This window comes from Augochlora pura, chromosome 10, assembly GCF_028453695.1.
Source record: "Augochlora pura isolate Apur16 chromosome 10, APUR_v2.2.1, whole genome shotgun sequence".
Lineage (NCBI taxonomy): Eukaryota > Metazoa > Arthropoda > Insecta > Hymenoptera > Halictidae > Augochlora > Augochlora pura.
Window position 1 is genome coordinate 7,108,464 of NC_135781.1, and position 15,928 is coordinate 7,124,391.

The following is a 15,928-nucleotide window of genomic DNA, read 5'->3' on the forward strand; positions in this document are numbered from 1 at the left end:
CTTTCTCTCTCTTTTCCTCCCTCCCTCCGTCTCACTCTCTCCTCTCCTCGTTCCCTCCGTCTGGCCCTCGCCCTACGCGAACTTATCACGCTAGAACCAGCATTCGTTCTTCGAACCTTCTCTGTAGCCCTTTATTTACAGTCTATTGCTCTTAACTCAGGCTCGCTATAAAATATCCTTTTATTCGCCGCGCTCCTTGCCGGTAGCTTCAGAAAATGTTTATATTCTAACCAAAACTCAAATCCACTGGAAACCCCATACAACTTCCTAGATTATCGCAAACTGGTGGCTAATGCACTTTTCTCATTTCCTGCCAACTGTTGAATTTTACAGTAGTCTTAAACTGTGCTTTATTTACTCGATAGTCTTTCTTTTATTTTCTGTGCTTTTATTTACTTGGACTGTTTTTCTTTTTCACACAGCGGTCTTTCTTTTGTGTAGTGTATTGAAATTCGTTTATGTTTGAATTCAAACTGTGATTTAGCCATATAGTAGTGTTTCTTTTGTTTGATGTACTTTCGTTATACAGTAGCCTTGGCTTGTATGACAAAAAATATTGAAAATATTCGCTGTGATATTTAGTAGTATGAATACCAGGATATTCTTGCAGCCTTTTGTCATTTTTTGTATAATTAAATACGTCTTTATTAGGAAATTAAAATCTGCATAAAGATTCCTAATCCAGCAGTGTCCAGAGCCAACGCTATGAATAAATGCCGATAACAGCGTCACCAGACCGTTATCTCTTATCACAGTTTTTTTTTTCGGAGATAGAAAGTGCTCGATCAACCTTCTTCGTTCCGAATTTAAGCTATCCTATAGAAAACGATTCTTTCCACGTTTCGGAAATCGTGTTTCAAGTTTAGACAACGTGCTCGTTACGCTGCTCGCCTTTTGCACAGGCTCCGTGCATGACACCGTGTTTGACAGTGTCGTTATCGGCGTCGACGTTCTCGAAAACGCAACATTGGGTGTATAATCTTGCATGGAACGCATCAAAACCTATTGGAAACAGCTCTCAAAGGGTGTGAGACGGCGGACTAGAGTTGTTATTGAACTTGCCCCGAGCGACTTTGGATATCCTCTGTGTACACACGTCGCTGAACAGGACTCCGCTGACGCGTCTGTTTATTGCGTACCGTTTCTATTTCCTCACGTTCCTACCGTTTGTGGTGTACGTTTACCGAAGCGCGTCGACAACAAATGCTGCAGTGGATCATAGCCTGTCAACTTTTATTCCGTCCTGATGGAATATTTTCATTCGGCGTTTCTTCTAAAGTGTTTCTATCATTTATATTGTAGAAAAGGTGCAGCAGCTTCATTTCATTCATTTATTTATGGGAGAAACACTTTGGTATAAGAAAAGCTAATGCGTAGAAGAAAATAAGATAGAAATTATAGAAAAGGTAATAGAATATACTTCAGAGATAGTTTTAGATTTTCTAATGATTGCTCAATTATATTTGTATTATATTAGTCTAAGGAGTTGGCGCGATTAATCATTCTGTCAATTATAATTTTAAGTGTTTTATGAGACTATGTGAAATCATTTGAGAAATATGTTGGTAAAGAGTAACAGAGCGACGTTTAACATGATTAAATGTGATTAGTAAAATAACATTCATAGTATAATTATAAACCAGGTTGTTTTTCTTAGAATTAGTCGCTATTACTTTCCTTAAATGGATGACAAGGTTCCGTCTCCCATATTCTTCATTTTCCTTCTTTTATAGACGAGGACGATTTGTCACGCTTATTTAGAAACCAGAGCTCAAGATATTCAATTTATTGTGATAGGTATTAACGACCGTCCCGGAATAAGCCCGTAGGCGTTCGTGATTTGTTAAAAGAAGCTCGACGGCCACAAAGAAGGTGAAATCTCGAGCAAACATCGGATGTTTAGCTTAGTCGGCTGGGAAGTTAAGAGTGGATGTTCTCCGCACGATAGCGGCACGATATCTCGAGGGTTCAGCGTGTCAGCGAGTGGCGATTGACCTCTGGTGTCGATACGTGTCGTTATGGATTAGCTTTGTTTACATTTCCAGTGGCAACGAAAAATCTCGCGGTCCTGTCGACCGTGAATCCAGGTTTCTTATCGACCACTCTCGCGAGCCTTGATTTCTTCTCGTGCTTTTTCGCCGGTCGTTGGTCATTGGAGCATGCACGCTCGAACGGTGATCGCCGTCGATCATGAACCGCACACGACAGCAATAATTGTACGAATCAATTTATCCGCTACTGCTGCTACTCGCTTTAGTGATTCTGTAGAATATTTTTTTGCTACACAATTTATACTTTAAAAAATTCAGCATTGCGTGTCGTACGCCGTGTTCTAACGCTTCTCACTTACCTTGATTTCTATCACGTTACTTTATTACGTCATACCATATTCGTATCGTTCGCCGTCCTCTGATTGTTATTCTACTTTCGTATTGTAAAACATAGCATTCATCTCGTTAACCATCTACGGTAACTTTTAGGTCACATGCTAATGTGTCGACGTTTAACCAAATAATTTTAGTTTCATCACAAGATAACTTGAATTTCTGAGATAGCCAATAACAATATTGATGACGGCTGGCAGCATTATCAATCTGGAACATCATAGCAAATGTCTTGCAAGTTGTCTGTAGATATATATTCAAGATAAAAAATCGACTCATAGAGAGTTACATGAACAAATATTATTATCATGATATAGGTTGCAGGTATAGGTATACTTAATACGTACATTTAAATAGTATAAAATTCGAATCAAAATGAGAGTACATCCTAACCGAGAACAATAAAACCGAGCAGTTCAAAAGACATCGCTTATTCCGAATATTCCAACACCTCCGATTCGACGGAGCGCAAGAACAGTTTCGTTGGCCGCCGGATCGAACAGGTGAACGTCAGGTTGTACATAGTTCGTGTTTTACCGTCTCGCACCTTTCGAAGTTTTCTCGGGGCCGAACGCGGTCAGGCCCGATGCAAAGGAGGCTCGCAATAAAAGTTTAGTACCCTAACGGTTCTCTTCTGTGGTACACTAAGCCCAGCCGTTTCCTAGGTGAACCGTCACCCGCTAACCGCATTATGGTCCTTCCGTGCTCGGCGACCTGCAACGTTCGCCGAACCAGTCGCCTAACTTCCGTTCGCCACCTGCCATCCCGAAGGCGCTCGGCGAGCTTTTCGTATTTTGTCTAGCCAACCCCCCTCCATCGCGGTTTACGTGCTCGCGAGCAGGAAGTGGGCAGGGACCACGGGGCCCGAGCACGATTTATATCGAATTGTAATTAGATCGAGCCCGAGGGGTGCTGGACCCGGTCCCGCAATGCCTCCGGTCACGGTCCGCGGACGGACCTTTTGCTTTTTCGAACCGCGTCTCGAATGTCGCGCGTTTCGCATTGCTTTCTTCCTCTTTCTCCTCTTTCCATCGTCGATACACTCTTCGCAACGAGTGCGTCTTTGCACGCGAGGATCAAGCGTTCCAACTCGGTCTCTCTCTTGCTTCGCAAACAATGGGATCTGTAAAAAGACAATACAAATAATTGTGTTTGCTCTTTGATAGTCGAGTAACTTTTTTATTCCGTGTTTGCTCAGAAAGTTTCTTCTTTTCGAGATATTTAAATTCAAATCTTCTAACGAATATCTTATATATGTTAATTATATGATTGCGTACAAACTTAATATATATTATAAATTTATATAATATATATGATAAATTTGTATAATATATATTATAAATTTGTATAATATATATTATAAATTTGTATAATATATATGATAAATTTGTATAATATATATTATAGATTTGTATAATATATAAATAAATTTAAATAAAAGTTATGCGATTACCAGTCAACAAACGACACTTGCCTATCGACCGGAATTGCTTCCAACTCGGATATATAAACCGTACAGATTCAATTCTCGGTTTTCCGTCCTCTTTATCTCGATCTGTTTCTTTCCCGCGCTATCTATCCTCGTTTCACCTACGACACACGAGCAACGGGCCGTCAGCAAATGATAACTATTCGCGATGTTAACGAGTGCGTGCCGCCTCGGAATCAGCTGATTATTCAACATCCCGGGAGCGATTAATAACGGATCGTTCCACGAGCTGTGTCGCTATTTCTGCTTTCGATCAGAGGTTTTTTGCTCGTGGATGATTAAAGTCGCTTGCGGGTAGATCGCGATAAAGGTCAGTCGGTCTCTCTATCCTCCGTCACTTCGTTTTGCGCGATCGCCCGGCTCTTTCACGCTTTTTCTCGAGGAAAATCGACGCGACGTCTCGTCTATGCGAAGCGACTTTCCCGGAACTTTCACCGGCCCGCGTTCGTGAAAATTCCAAAAGCAATTCGAAAACGAAGGGAATTCGCCGCGCCGCGCTCCGCTTTTCGAACGGAATGTTAGCTGCAGCGCTCCGCGAATTGTTTCGGGCTCCATCGGTCGCGTGTAATTTACAAGGCACTCGGAACGCAGCGAGGATCGCGTGCACGGCCATCCTGGCGCAGGTCTTCTGTTGCAGGCCTTCTGGTAATATTTTCATGGCTGCACCAGGCTGGATCGGCTCCCGCTGCGGCCGTGCCTGGCCGCGTGTTTTTCGTGTTGTAATCGTAACCCGGCCTCCTCTCTCTCTCTCTCTCTCTCTCTCTCTCTGGTACGGTTCACTTCGTTTTCTGTGGGCCGTGGACCGTTCGGAGGCGTGTTATCGCGGCTCGAATGCGTTTCAGATAACGGAGGAGGGAAAGAGAGACGGCGAGTCGAATTCGAGTCGAGTCTCCCGGTGACAGATTCCTTATCCTCGATAAGGTCTTTCGGGACGAAGGCATCTGTTATCTCCGAATCAGGCCGAATCTGAAGTCCAGATTTTTAGGAAATATTTCGGGACATGTTTGATATTTGATATTTATTTATTTACGGGTGGAAATCTCTTTGGACGACAAGTAGTGGATTAAGAGTTATCGGTTAGCGGTAGGAGTCGGGAAGACGGTGCACCTGGGGTAGGAGATTTATTTGTTGTGTGTATGAGTTGGATCCTTTGTTACAGGAAGTGTAATAACAGCTTGAGTGTATAGTAATGATAATAAGAATAATGATGATGGGAATAACAGTAACAGTAATGACAGTGAGACAAGAATTAATAGTGGTTGGTAGCAGGGAGCGTTTGAATAAAGTAAAGGAATCGCTAAAGCGAAGTCGAGAGAATGGCAATAACGATTGGCATTGCTGACTAATCGATTTAAACAGTTGTAAGGGTCATATGGGCCATTTGTTTCGAGAGTGACGTAAGTCCATTTATTTTAATATCCAAGTTCAATTTTAAGGATTTGAAAAATATTGCTAAGTGATATTTCTGTATTTCTAAAAGTTATTGTCGTCTGAGGGCTTTGCTAAAATGTAATTATTTAGAAAATTAACTTAGACTATTTTCAATTGTGGTCATCGAGTGCCATTGGACAGCCCACGCGTACATTATCAGCTTACGCAGATAGTGTCGATACGATGACACGTATTTAGACATTTTTAAAAAAGATCGTGATATCCTACTGATAAAGTCAAGTACATGGTAGGGCGATGCGATCACATGACGAATTGGCAAAAGAGAGATTAGGCGAGAATGTAACGCCTATGTCACGTATTTTGTTGGTACGTGAGAGAGTGAAATAGTTTAACGAGTACGAGAGCAATTGAACGCATTTTTCACAGATGAAATGCATAGCAGAGAGATGTAGTTCAAGGTTACTAAGTTTGGCAATATTTCATAAAATGAAACAAATCAAGATGATCGTCGGCAAATAATAATAAGGAGTGGCAATTAAAGTATTCTGAGTCATCATCTATAAATAATAAAAATAACAGACGAGCCAAATGAAATGTTTGAAGAATGTCAGATGGCTCGTTGATTGATTTCATACAATATTTTGGTACATCTTTCGAGTGTTCGATGTCATTTCGTGTCCGGGGCAGGCGGTGCTCGACGAGGAGCACACCTGACACGCGATCGATGCTTAAACACCGACGTGCCACGAGGAAGACCGCGAAGCGACCGATCAGATGTCGCGGTTGATAAGCTGCCACGGCTATACTTCGATTGCAGCGAGCGAACGCGTGCAATTAAGTCACTTCTATTATTGGACCAGCGCCGACGAAACCTTTTACGCTCGTTGCGGCGAGAGTTGCGCTTGCCGGTCAGCTGGGATACCTCGGACGTTATTCCAGTTCTCCAAGGCTTCGGTGATAGAGCACGAGTCTCTCGGTCTTGGCTGCCTTCGTTTGTCTTCGATATAGGTCGTTAAAGTGCCTCGAGTAGGTGTGGCTTTGGTGCATCGAATTCCGGAACACTACACCACGGAGCCATCTCTGTTCATGTCCATCTTGGAGCATTTTATAATCTCTTGTAGTTTATATATCTCATAACCAAAGATTTTCTTTGCAGATTGCTATAATTTCAGTGAGGGTGTTTTCTGGAGGCGTGGCTTCGTTGCTCCGAATTTTGACGTAGAGTAGTATCTCATAAGATAATCATTTTGTTTGTTCATTATTGAGTATGTCTTAATTGTTTGTATCTCTCGATTCCATAAGGAAAGATTTTACTGTTTTTCCTCTATTTAGAATTCCTTCAGGAGTCGTGGTTTATCAGCTCCTAATTTTGAGAAAGCTAAAACAGTCCTCTATAGGATAATTTTCGTCTTTCTTCGTTCTAAAGTATCTAAAAATCATCTCACAATCATGTAACTTCTATATTTCATAATACAAAACTACATCATACTCTATACTCGTTTAAAACGTATTTAGTAGGCGTGGCTTAGTGGCTCTTAACGTCTCAAGAACCAGATCGGTGCTTCACGGAGCAATACGCGACGTAGCATTATCGTCTCTCCACGTCAGTCTTAATCGAGGCACTGCCGCACCGGCGAAACAGTGTCGAGAGCGAAGGTTCGATTCTCTCTCTTTCTCGGCCCGTGTCTCTCCTCGGCCACAGTTTATTTTTTCCCGGTCGGAGCCCGCTGTTCCACGGGACAGAGGCCGTAGCGGGGGCGATCGCGATTCTCGACTCGCCTCTCGACTCGATTCGGCTCGACGCGAATCGCACGGTCGTGGCCGTGGCCGTGAAAGTGAAATTCGTGAATGAAACGAGCGGAACAGCCGGCGCAAACCGAGGCGAAGGTAAAGGTTGCCGGTTTCGGCCGGTTTACGAGCCGCGCGCCGCTTCTCCGCCGGCCTGCCCGAATATCCTCGACACCTTGAACCAGAGTCATGCGTTCATGACCGCTTCTTTCCCCTTCTTTGGCGCCGGTTTATTCTGACGTAACGTTGCCGTTTACCTGATTCGAATTCCTGATTTTCCGCCGAAAACAACCGGCTTGCTAATTAGTACACTTTTAGGAATCGGAGGGATTTCTATGTTTAGAGAATAGAACAATTATAGTTCGCTTGCATATCAGATTTTTTTCCGACTGACTAAAGATGTTAAGAATTAATGTAAATTTTTATTCAACTTCTGCTTGTTGCAATTGACGTAGAAAGATTTTTATTTTGCATAATAATTCATATTCTACTTATTATAATTACTCTTGTACCTTTTATTCGACCTGTTTCATAATTATACTGGTCTGACATGTTTTTCCATTGCTTGCGCTACAAAGTATAATTCCGTATATGTATGCATAAATAAATACCGTGTCCTCCACTGTCCAAGTTTTTTTGTAGACTTCTGATGACAATGTTCTTACCGCGATGAAAAAAACCTTGTCCTCAAAGAGCGAAACAAGCCGCAGTTGCAAGTCGCGTCTAATCCCAGTGGTTCCAGTCAATTGCCCTATTCCTCGCAGAAATTGTTGCCTACATCGGAGACAATGGAAACCCGAAGTTCAAAGCCCACACGCCTCGTTCAGCCGATCAGAATTTTTCTGGCGCGAAGGAAAAGTGAAAGCCTCGCCGGCAGGTCTCGATAAGCTATGCCTTAGGAGGGCGCGTGGGCCGAGCGGAAGGTCGCTGGTCTTTTCTAACCTTTGACACTCGCGTAGAACAATGCCGCCTTTTGATTCGCGTCGCGGATTATCCGGAAGATCGCGGCGATCTCGGCTGTCGCGAGACGACGACAGCCGTTCGGGAACGCGTACAGCCACGCCGGCCGCGATTACGTTTTCCCGCGGCAACGATCGCCGTTCCGATAGCTTTCGGAAAGAAGGTGCGTGCAGCTCCTCGGCGAATTGCCTCCGGATCTCGCGCGTGGGCGGATCGGGCTAGAAGAAAAAAATGCCGCATTGTCCGCCCGGCATAAAGTGTGCCGGTTAACGAGAAGGTGGCCGCGGAGGCGGTGCGCCGGGACTGGGGAGGGGAGTAGAGGAGAGGGAAGGGTTTCCCATGAGCGTTGCCGCAAAAACGCTGCACGAACGATGTCGCAACTGCAGTTAGAAAGCTCAGGGCCCGGCTGATGGCTCGCGGCTCCTACCCGAGAGTGCTTGTATTAATATAAATTGCATCGTATTCCCGTTCGTATTCGCCGGGCCGCTAGATGCATTACACCGTTTCCCGGTCGTAACGCGAGGGTTGCTAAACGCTCGGCCAAAGAGAAACCGAGAAAGAGGGACCGGCTGCTCCTTTTTGCTTGTGTATTGACAAATAGCAAGCAAACCCGCTTGCGCCTTTCCGCCGCAAATTTATGGAGCTGTTAACTTAATGTTCCGCCGACGCACCCACGACACATCGACGTGTCGGGACTTTGAAAAACCAGCCGTGACTGTTGCTGTCTCTAGACAGGATTCTCGTCTTTTGCTCCTCGATTCCGTCGTATCGATTCTCAAAATCTATCGCGTACGCCTTATGTTTTTCGGATCGAATCAATTGCTCCATTTTTCTGTCAGCAAGTTCGAACATTTTGTAGGTTGATGGAGCCAGTTACTGGGTATTTTATTTATTTTATCTGTAAGATGTAACAAATTAAACATGTTGAAATTCAACACGTTAGAGGCGGAAGTTATTGATATATCATTGAAATCATTTTAACCTTTCGATACTGAATTCACGAAATTTAAAGCTTATTAAGAGCTTAAAAGATACCGAATGAATTACTATTATGAATTTTATAATATTAGTATTACATTTGTGGTAAAACAAAACAGTGATTAACTTCATATCTTAAAGCATCTCTGTTGTATTTTTCGAGATGAGAAATATAAATATGCAATTTTTGTTGAAGCAGTCTTTGTCATCGAGTTATCGAGGCTCAATATACAGGAAGGCGGCAGAGTAAAATGCAGATCTCAACAAAACGCGTTTGTCTAAGAAAAAACAGGTCCGCCTCGTCTGGTATGAATCGAATGTTACATCGATCTTCGGTGTGACTCGACGCAGGCTCTCGTTGCAGCTGCAGCAGAGCTTGGTTTATTTGTACTTGGTTTATCTAAACGAGATCATGCCGCTCTCCAAATACGCTGATCCCCGTGTTCCGTCTACAGGTGTTTCAAAGAACCCGCAGCCTTGTTCTCGGATACGCGTTCCGATCGCGCGTATTACGGTGGTCAATTAAGTAAAGAGGCTCGTTACCGACACCCGGTTCTCGTTGTTACTCCGATTTGGCGTGCTCTTGGCAACGAGAGTGAAAGCGACACGCGAAATGCGATCGCCGGTGCAGACTTGACTGTTCGAGCCGCGCGGTAAACGGGGACAGGACGGGACAGGACGCCGCGAGCCGATGACGTTCACCGGACGACAAGTTGCGGTTAATTTCAATGAATCCTTCTAATTAGTTCGGGACAAAAGATCCGTCGTCGGAGGGTGGACGGGACACGTTAATTGGACCGAGGGGTGTGATCCTCCGGTTTCGGGCGGAAAGGAAGGGCTCGCGTTTGTGCCCGGGACACCCGTTAGACACCGTGCCCGGAGAACTTGTTGCTCGAATCGAGAGAGGGCCAGAGGCGAGGCCAGGCCACGAAAAGGGCCGCCAGCTTGCCGCGTATTGATCCAACAACCGGCTACCCGCCTCCGTGCATCGCTGCATTACCGGTGTACCGGGATCCACGGAAACCTAGCGTTTCTCCGACTGAAATGTCTCGATAACGTTCATTGCACTCGGGCCGGCCGTTCCGTCCTCGGATCTCCCGAATATTCAACTTTGACTCCTTTCCCGTTCTCTCCGCTCTATATATCTCTCTCTCTCTCTTTTTTTTTTGTTCCAACTCTCGCGTAATGCTTCGGAAACGAGGCGACTTTCAGCTATTTTTGTCGTTCGAACTTTGCGCCGTGCTTTCACGTTACTTTTAGGGTCTGTCGCAATGGGTTTTAGAAAGTTCGCGGAATATCTGTTCTGCGCGAATATGGCAGTCCTCGGAAGGTACGCGTCGGCGTAGTTGAAACTGCGAGAGGCTATCGGAGGATTGCACGAAACACCATATCACGGTACAACTTTGATTATTCGAGTCTTTGTTGACCAAACAGGTTGCACGTGCGCACGGCGCGTTGTTAAGAGCATCGTGCAAGATGTGGTTTATCATGCAAATCGGACTTTGTTTACTTTTTAGCGATGACCACGACGTTTTGATATCATGTGACGTACTGTTACATGAACGCTCGAAGTAAACACTCTCCAATTGTCTCTCAGCTTGTAAAGAAATATGTTTTATAAAAGTGTCGGAGTTATGAAAATCTTGTCGTTATTAAATAGTACAGATTAGTCGCATTTAGGTCTCCGACAGTTTTAGTATTATTATAGTATAGTTATTTTTCTCTTATCGAATCAACTGAGTCATTAGAATTATGATAAGCAGACTGCTGATTTTATGCGTTTATGACGAAAATGTCACGAGAAATATCAATATTTGTAGAGCTTTTCTCGACTTAGACTTATTAAGAAAAGAAATACAGGTTTTTAAACGAAATAAAAATTGTCTGCATCAATTCTAAGAAATATAAATTAAGTAGCTACTTCTTTCTTCCCACAGTAATTTTAATTATTAAAAATAATATGTCCACATTTTCTAACTCTTTTCATCTTTTTACTATTTTAATATTAAAATTTTCGAATAATTGTAGCATTTAATGAGATCGAATGGAATTGTTGCAGTCCTCATAGTACACCTGATAGTTAATTTGCTATCTCGCTATCAATCTTCTGACACTTTATCTTCCAAAAAAGCAAAATTAACAATTAATTTAATACAGTTGAAAGTGAGATATCGAGATTTAATAAAGAAAACGATTTTTCGAATTATATTCTCAAATTGTTCAGTCTCAACACTATTGCTACTTTCTTAAATGACAGTTGTATGAAAAATGTACAACACACGTGCTTCGTATAGGAAGCGTGACAGCGGAGACTTAAGAAATATGTTCCCAAAAATTGATAAAGAAAATAATAAAAGATCCTAAGCATACTCAGTCATACTCTCGTCTGAAATTTCAGCCTTTCGAGTATTAAAACCAGTTATGCCCGTATTTAATCGATAGGAAATTCGAGGGTACCCAACCCCTCCCGAATTTTCGGCATTATCGTAAGGCTTTCCCTCGCGAAGGATCTCTTTCGATGCTCCTGGAAATCGACGAGCGAGGGTTCGGCTCGATGGCCCGACGAGGGAATCGACCTCGGGTAATGGTCCCGGCCGTCGTTGCCAGCGCCGTCCGCTCCGACGGCACGTACCCGTCGCCCGAGATTGCAATTCCGAGACGGGTAATTGCGATTACCGAACTATTACTCGGCGACGCGACTCGCCGTTCGACCGGGTCGAGCTTCGTCAGGCGTTCGGGCGGTTTATCTCCTTCGCGAGGCGACGCCGCGGCGTGTTTTCAGGTTTTATCTTCCTGCGAGGTGGACACCGGGACCACTGTTCCGTTCCTTTTGCTCGTTCCCGGAAGCTCCTCTCTCGGCCGCTGTATTCGATTAACCTTTCCTCCGTCGGCCGTTTCGCGGATACTTTACAACGTTTCCGCGCGGTGGAAAATGCGATAGCCTAGCGGCGTTAGATTCCTCGCCGTTCGCGAATTCTCGAAAAGGTGACGCGAGCCTAAACTTCTGCGACAACCGTTGACCCCTTGACTTGATGGTTTTTTTCGTCGAATATGCTTCGTGGTCGATTCTCTGTAACCAATCTCTAGAATTTGGCAGATTTCATTTTGATTCAATTTAATTTCATTTTAATTCGATTTAATTTTATTTTAATTCGATTTAATTTTATCTTAATTCAATTTCATTTTATTTTAATTCAATATCATTTTATTTTAATTCAATTTAATTTTATCTTAATTCAATTTCATTTTATTTTAATTCGATTTAAGATCATTTTAATTCTATTTAATTTAATTTATTTGCAAATTAGATGTTAAAAATTGTCCACGTTGGTTGCAATGAACAAATCGTTGGTATTCGTTTCAGCACTATGTCACTCTTATACAGTCTAAATAGCATAACGGTGTTCTCGAACCTGTCTTACGTTCTCCTCGTTACGTAGTTCATTTAGTCAGTTTTGGTCATGAACAATATCGCCAGAACATATCTACAGCTAATGTTACTAAATTGAAAATAAGTATTTTAATCTGCTTATATAATTTACTAATTCTCTATATCATTCTATCCTCTATTCTAAATACAACACATTTCTGTTTCTGTCACTGTAAAAATCAGTATTCGCATAAGTAAATGAAATTCGATTGAATAAATGCATGAAATTCGCTGGTGATAAATGTGCAGCCATTGTAGTGTCTCTTTACCGTGCACAGCGAATTAGACATTCGGGTCGGTAGCATTACGATGAATAAATTTCGCCGCGGCACCGTTGTGAAATCATGTGGCAAGGGGTTAAGAAGGCTTTACGAGAGACTTTTAGTCCAGCGCCGCAGCGCGAGCATAGGAGGTTTCTTCGATGAAGAAGCGTGAAATCGTGGTGGGTGTTTTCTTGCGGTCTGGTCGCCGGCTAGTCGAAAACGCAGGTAATTATAGAGGGCGAGGTGCGCGCGGGGATGCACGAGTCCCTCGGATCAAATTTCCCGGGAATCGGTTACCTCTGATCTCTGGGAACGATGGGAGCCGAGGCGATTTCACGCGCCGTTAACGCGCTACGCCGCGAGGAGGTGGAGATCCACGACCACCAACGGCGATCCAGCGAAACTCGGCCGATCGCGACCAAAGACACCCCCGACGCGATCCAACGATCATCTTCGACCACGTGGCAAGCGATTAGTCGCTGCGGTGGCCGCGCAATACGTCCGAATACGCTCGAGACGGACGAAATCATTCATTAAATACGATATTTCGTTTTTTTTATACAATACTTATTTTTCTTAATTTATTTTGTAATTTTTCAGAAATTATCTTAATAAGTACTATCCAGTACTTATTTGTGATATATTCTATAATAGTAGAAGTTCATATACTATACCCACGAAATTTGTTTCTTATTTTAATTGTATGCTTATCCTCCATATGACGCATTCGTACTTACATTATTTTCTACAAACTCTCCCCATCGTAGATCAAAGACGAAGGCTATAAACTTTATAATCAAAGCGCGAGCTATCGAAGGTTCCCGCTTTCCTTTTTTTTTTTTTTCTAAGGAGAGTTCTCCGTGTTGAAATAGAACGTTACTTTCGAGTACCGGTTTGATTTATACAGTGGTAGTTTTACAGAACGTGACACCGGGGTTAATTAGGATTAGCTATAAAATCGTGTATCGCCTCGCCTTTTGACTCTCGCGGCAGGAGTTTTGCCCATTAAGCGGTTTATCGTCGGGCCATGCAACCGAAGTGTCGGAGGAACAATGAGTTATTTACGAGCAGTAAAAAACAGTCTACTTTTAGAGACTACATAAGGTTATTTCATCGGTTCCAAGATGACTGTCGGCTCAATCCTGCCCGCGGTGTTCGTTGTACTCAACCGAGTAACCGATCGGATCGAGTCGAGTGAAAGAATGTGTCTGCTATGCAAGGTGTACCTGAGTTGAATCCAGGAACATTAGATAGGAATCTAATGCCGTGAAATAAACAAATGTTCGTTGTGGAAGAATTCTCGCAAGTGATTCTGTCAAGAGATATTTACTACTGAATTTGTAAAATTTTAAAGGGGAATTAATAATAAGGGGATACTTAATAATAAAAAAGCCTAATATCTCTCGAACGTAACCTGTAAACAATTAATGCACTATATACCATGTCTCTTTAAATCACGCAACTTTTGTACTAAAACATTTGTTGTCAATGCTTTGAAAGTCGCAGGAGATGCATAAGATGCGTGGAAAGTAACTTTTATATTTTTACTGAAATTTTGAATGGTTGAAGCTATGGTATGAAGCTTGTTATTATAACTCATGTTCCATCATCACCAAATAAAATGATATTCTCATGTCACGCGTGTACCACCTTGTGTAACGCGAATGAAATTCGCAGCGCCGTTCACGATCGCGCCGCCTCCGAAATTTTCTGAGAAAGCATCGACCGGTTTCCGGTGTTCCGCAACAACACAGCTGATGCCACTCGGGCATAATGCGCCGGCGATCCGTGAGAGCCGAGGATACCCGAAATATCGAAGTAGCCCTCCGTCAGGCGATCGATCCCGCATCGGAGCCGCATCGGCCCCGCATCGTCAGACGTTGCATCGGGTTCCTGTCATTCGGTTCCGGGACGCATTGTTCCGAAAATTCCTGGTGAGTTCGAAGCGGCCGGCCGTGTTCACGACGCCCCGGCGCATCGGTCTCTGCTTCTCCGGCCGCCGCAGTCGGCTGCAACCTAGGCCTAGGTTTGCCTCGCGTTTCGCAACCGTTTCGCCGCGCTTTCGCAAGCGGACTCTGTGTTTTCGCGCTCGCCGCGCGCCGGCAGAAGTGTTCTAGGCCTTTCGAGCTTTCACTCTCTTCGCGTTGCATTCGCTGCATAGTTCGCTGGCTCTCGATCGCCGACTAGCGCGATTCCATCGGTCACGGACCTAACCGGGTGTTGCCCAAGTCAACCTCCAATTTCAACGCTGCCTACCTGCGATCTGGAGCTCTTAAAATGCGCGCTCGTAACCCTTTGTCTCGCAATATCGTGCCAGACTCGTGACGAGGATTGCAAACAAAAATTTGCATTTAGGAAATTATTTGAGAAATTATGGTATGACAAGGGGTTGGAAAACGAGGTTTCATTCAATCGTTTTAAAAATTTCTCATGCAAATATATTTTATATATTCTTTTGCAAATAAACTCTCATTTAATAATGTGAATAATTCAAAAGTATCTTCTACATTGCAAAATTGAAAAGGTTGAAATTTTAATCATTTTCTTAGTAATTGCCGGTAAATTAACAGCAAAATCGTCTAGACTTACAATATCCCCTCTTTTAAAATTAATTGAATTATTTTCCATATAAATAAACGATTTTAATCATAGAGAAATTAAAAATATGAAATCGTTCGCTTGATCAGCTGGGATAAATTACGTACTAATAGAAATTCGTAGTCATTCTATATCTGCATTTGATGCTCATATACAGATAGCAGAAAAATCAAATTCTTCTTCGACTTTAAGAAAATAAATATCATTTACATTTATTAGAAGTCTTCATCGCTAGTTTAACTGATTAATATACTTGAAAGCATATTATTCCGCCATCTACGAGAAATCGTTTAGGTAGATAAAAATCGACAGATCTCGGAGAGGGACCTAATCCAGTGGCGGGAGAAACAGCGGGATCGGTAAGAGTATCGAGTCCACATTTTCATTGCATTAATGCAGCGCGTGACTGGCGAGAGCGTCGCTTCATAACACGGTAGACGCGAGCCGGCTCCTATTTACATATGATAATTCTGACCATGCGGGTCATGGTATTAAAATTGATGGTATGGAAGTACGCGATCAATAATTATCTCGAAAATGCACGCTCGTCCGTGGTATCGCGTGCCCGTGCATACACCGGCTTGCGACAGTGTTGTTCTAGCATTCTTGCTCCACATTGCTGAGAACTCGTTTGAAAACTTCTCCG

At 43.2% G+C, this 15,928-nt stretch overlaps 1 protein-coding gene across 1 annotated transcript in view; it reads left to right on the top strand.

Moving 5' to 3' along the window:
• Nucleotides 1-15,928, top strand: part of Jing (AE binding protein 2 jing) — a 198,854-nt gene that overhangs the window by 2,772 nt on the left and 180,154 nt on the right. The gene's annotated exons all lie outside the window — the stretch shown is intronic.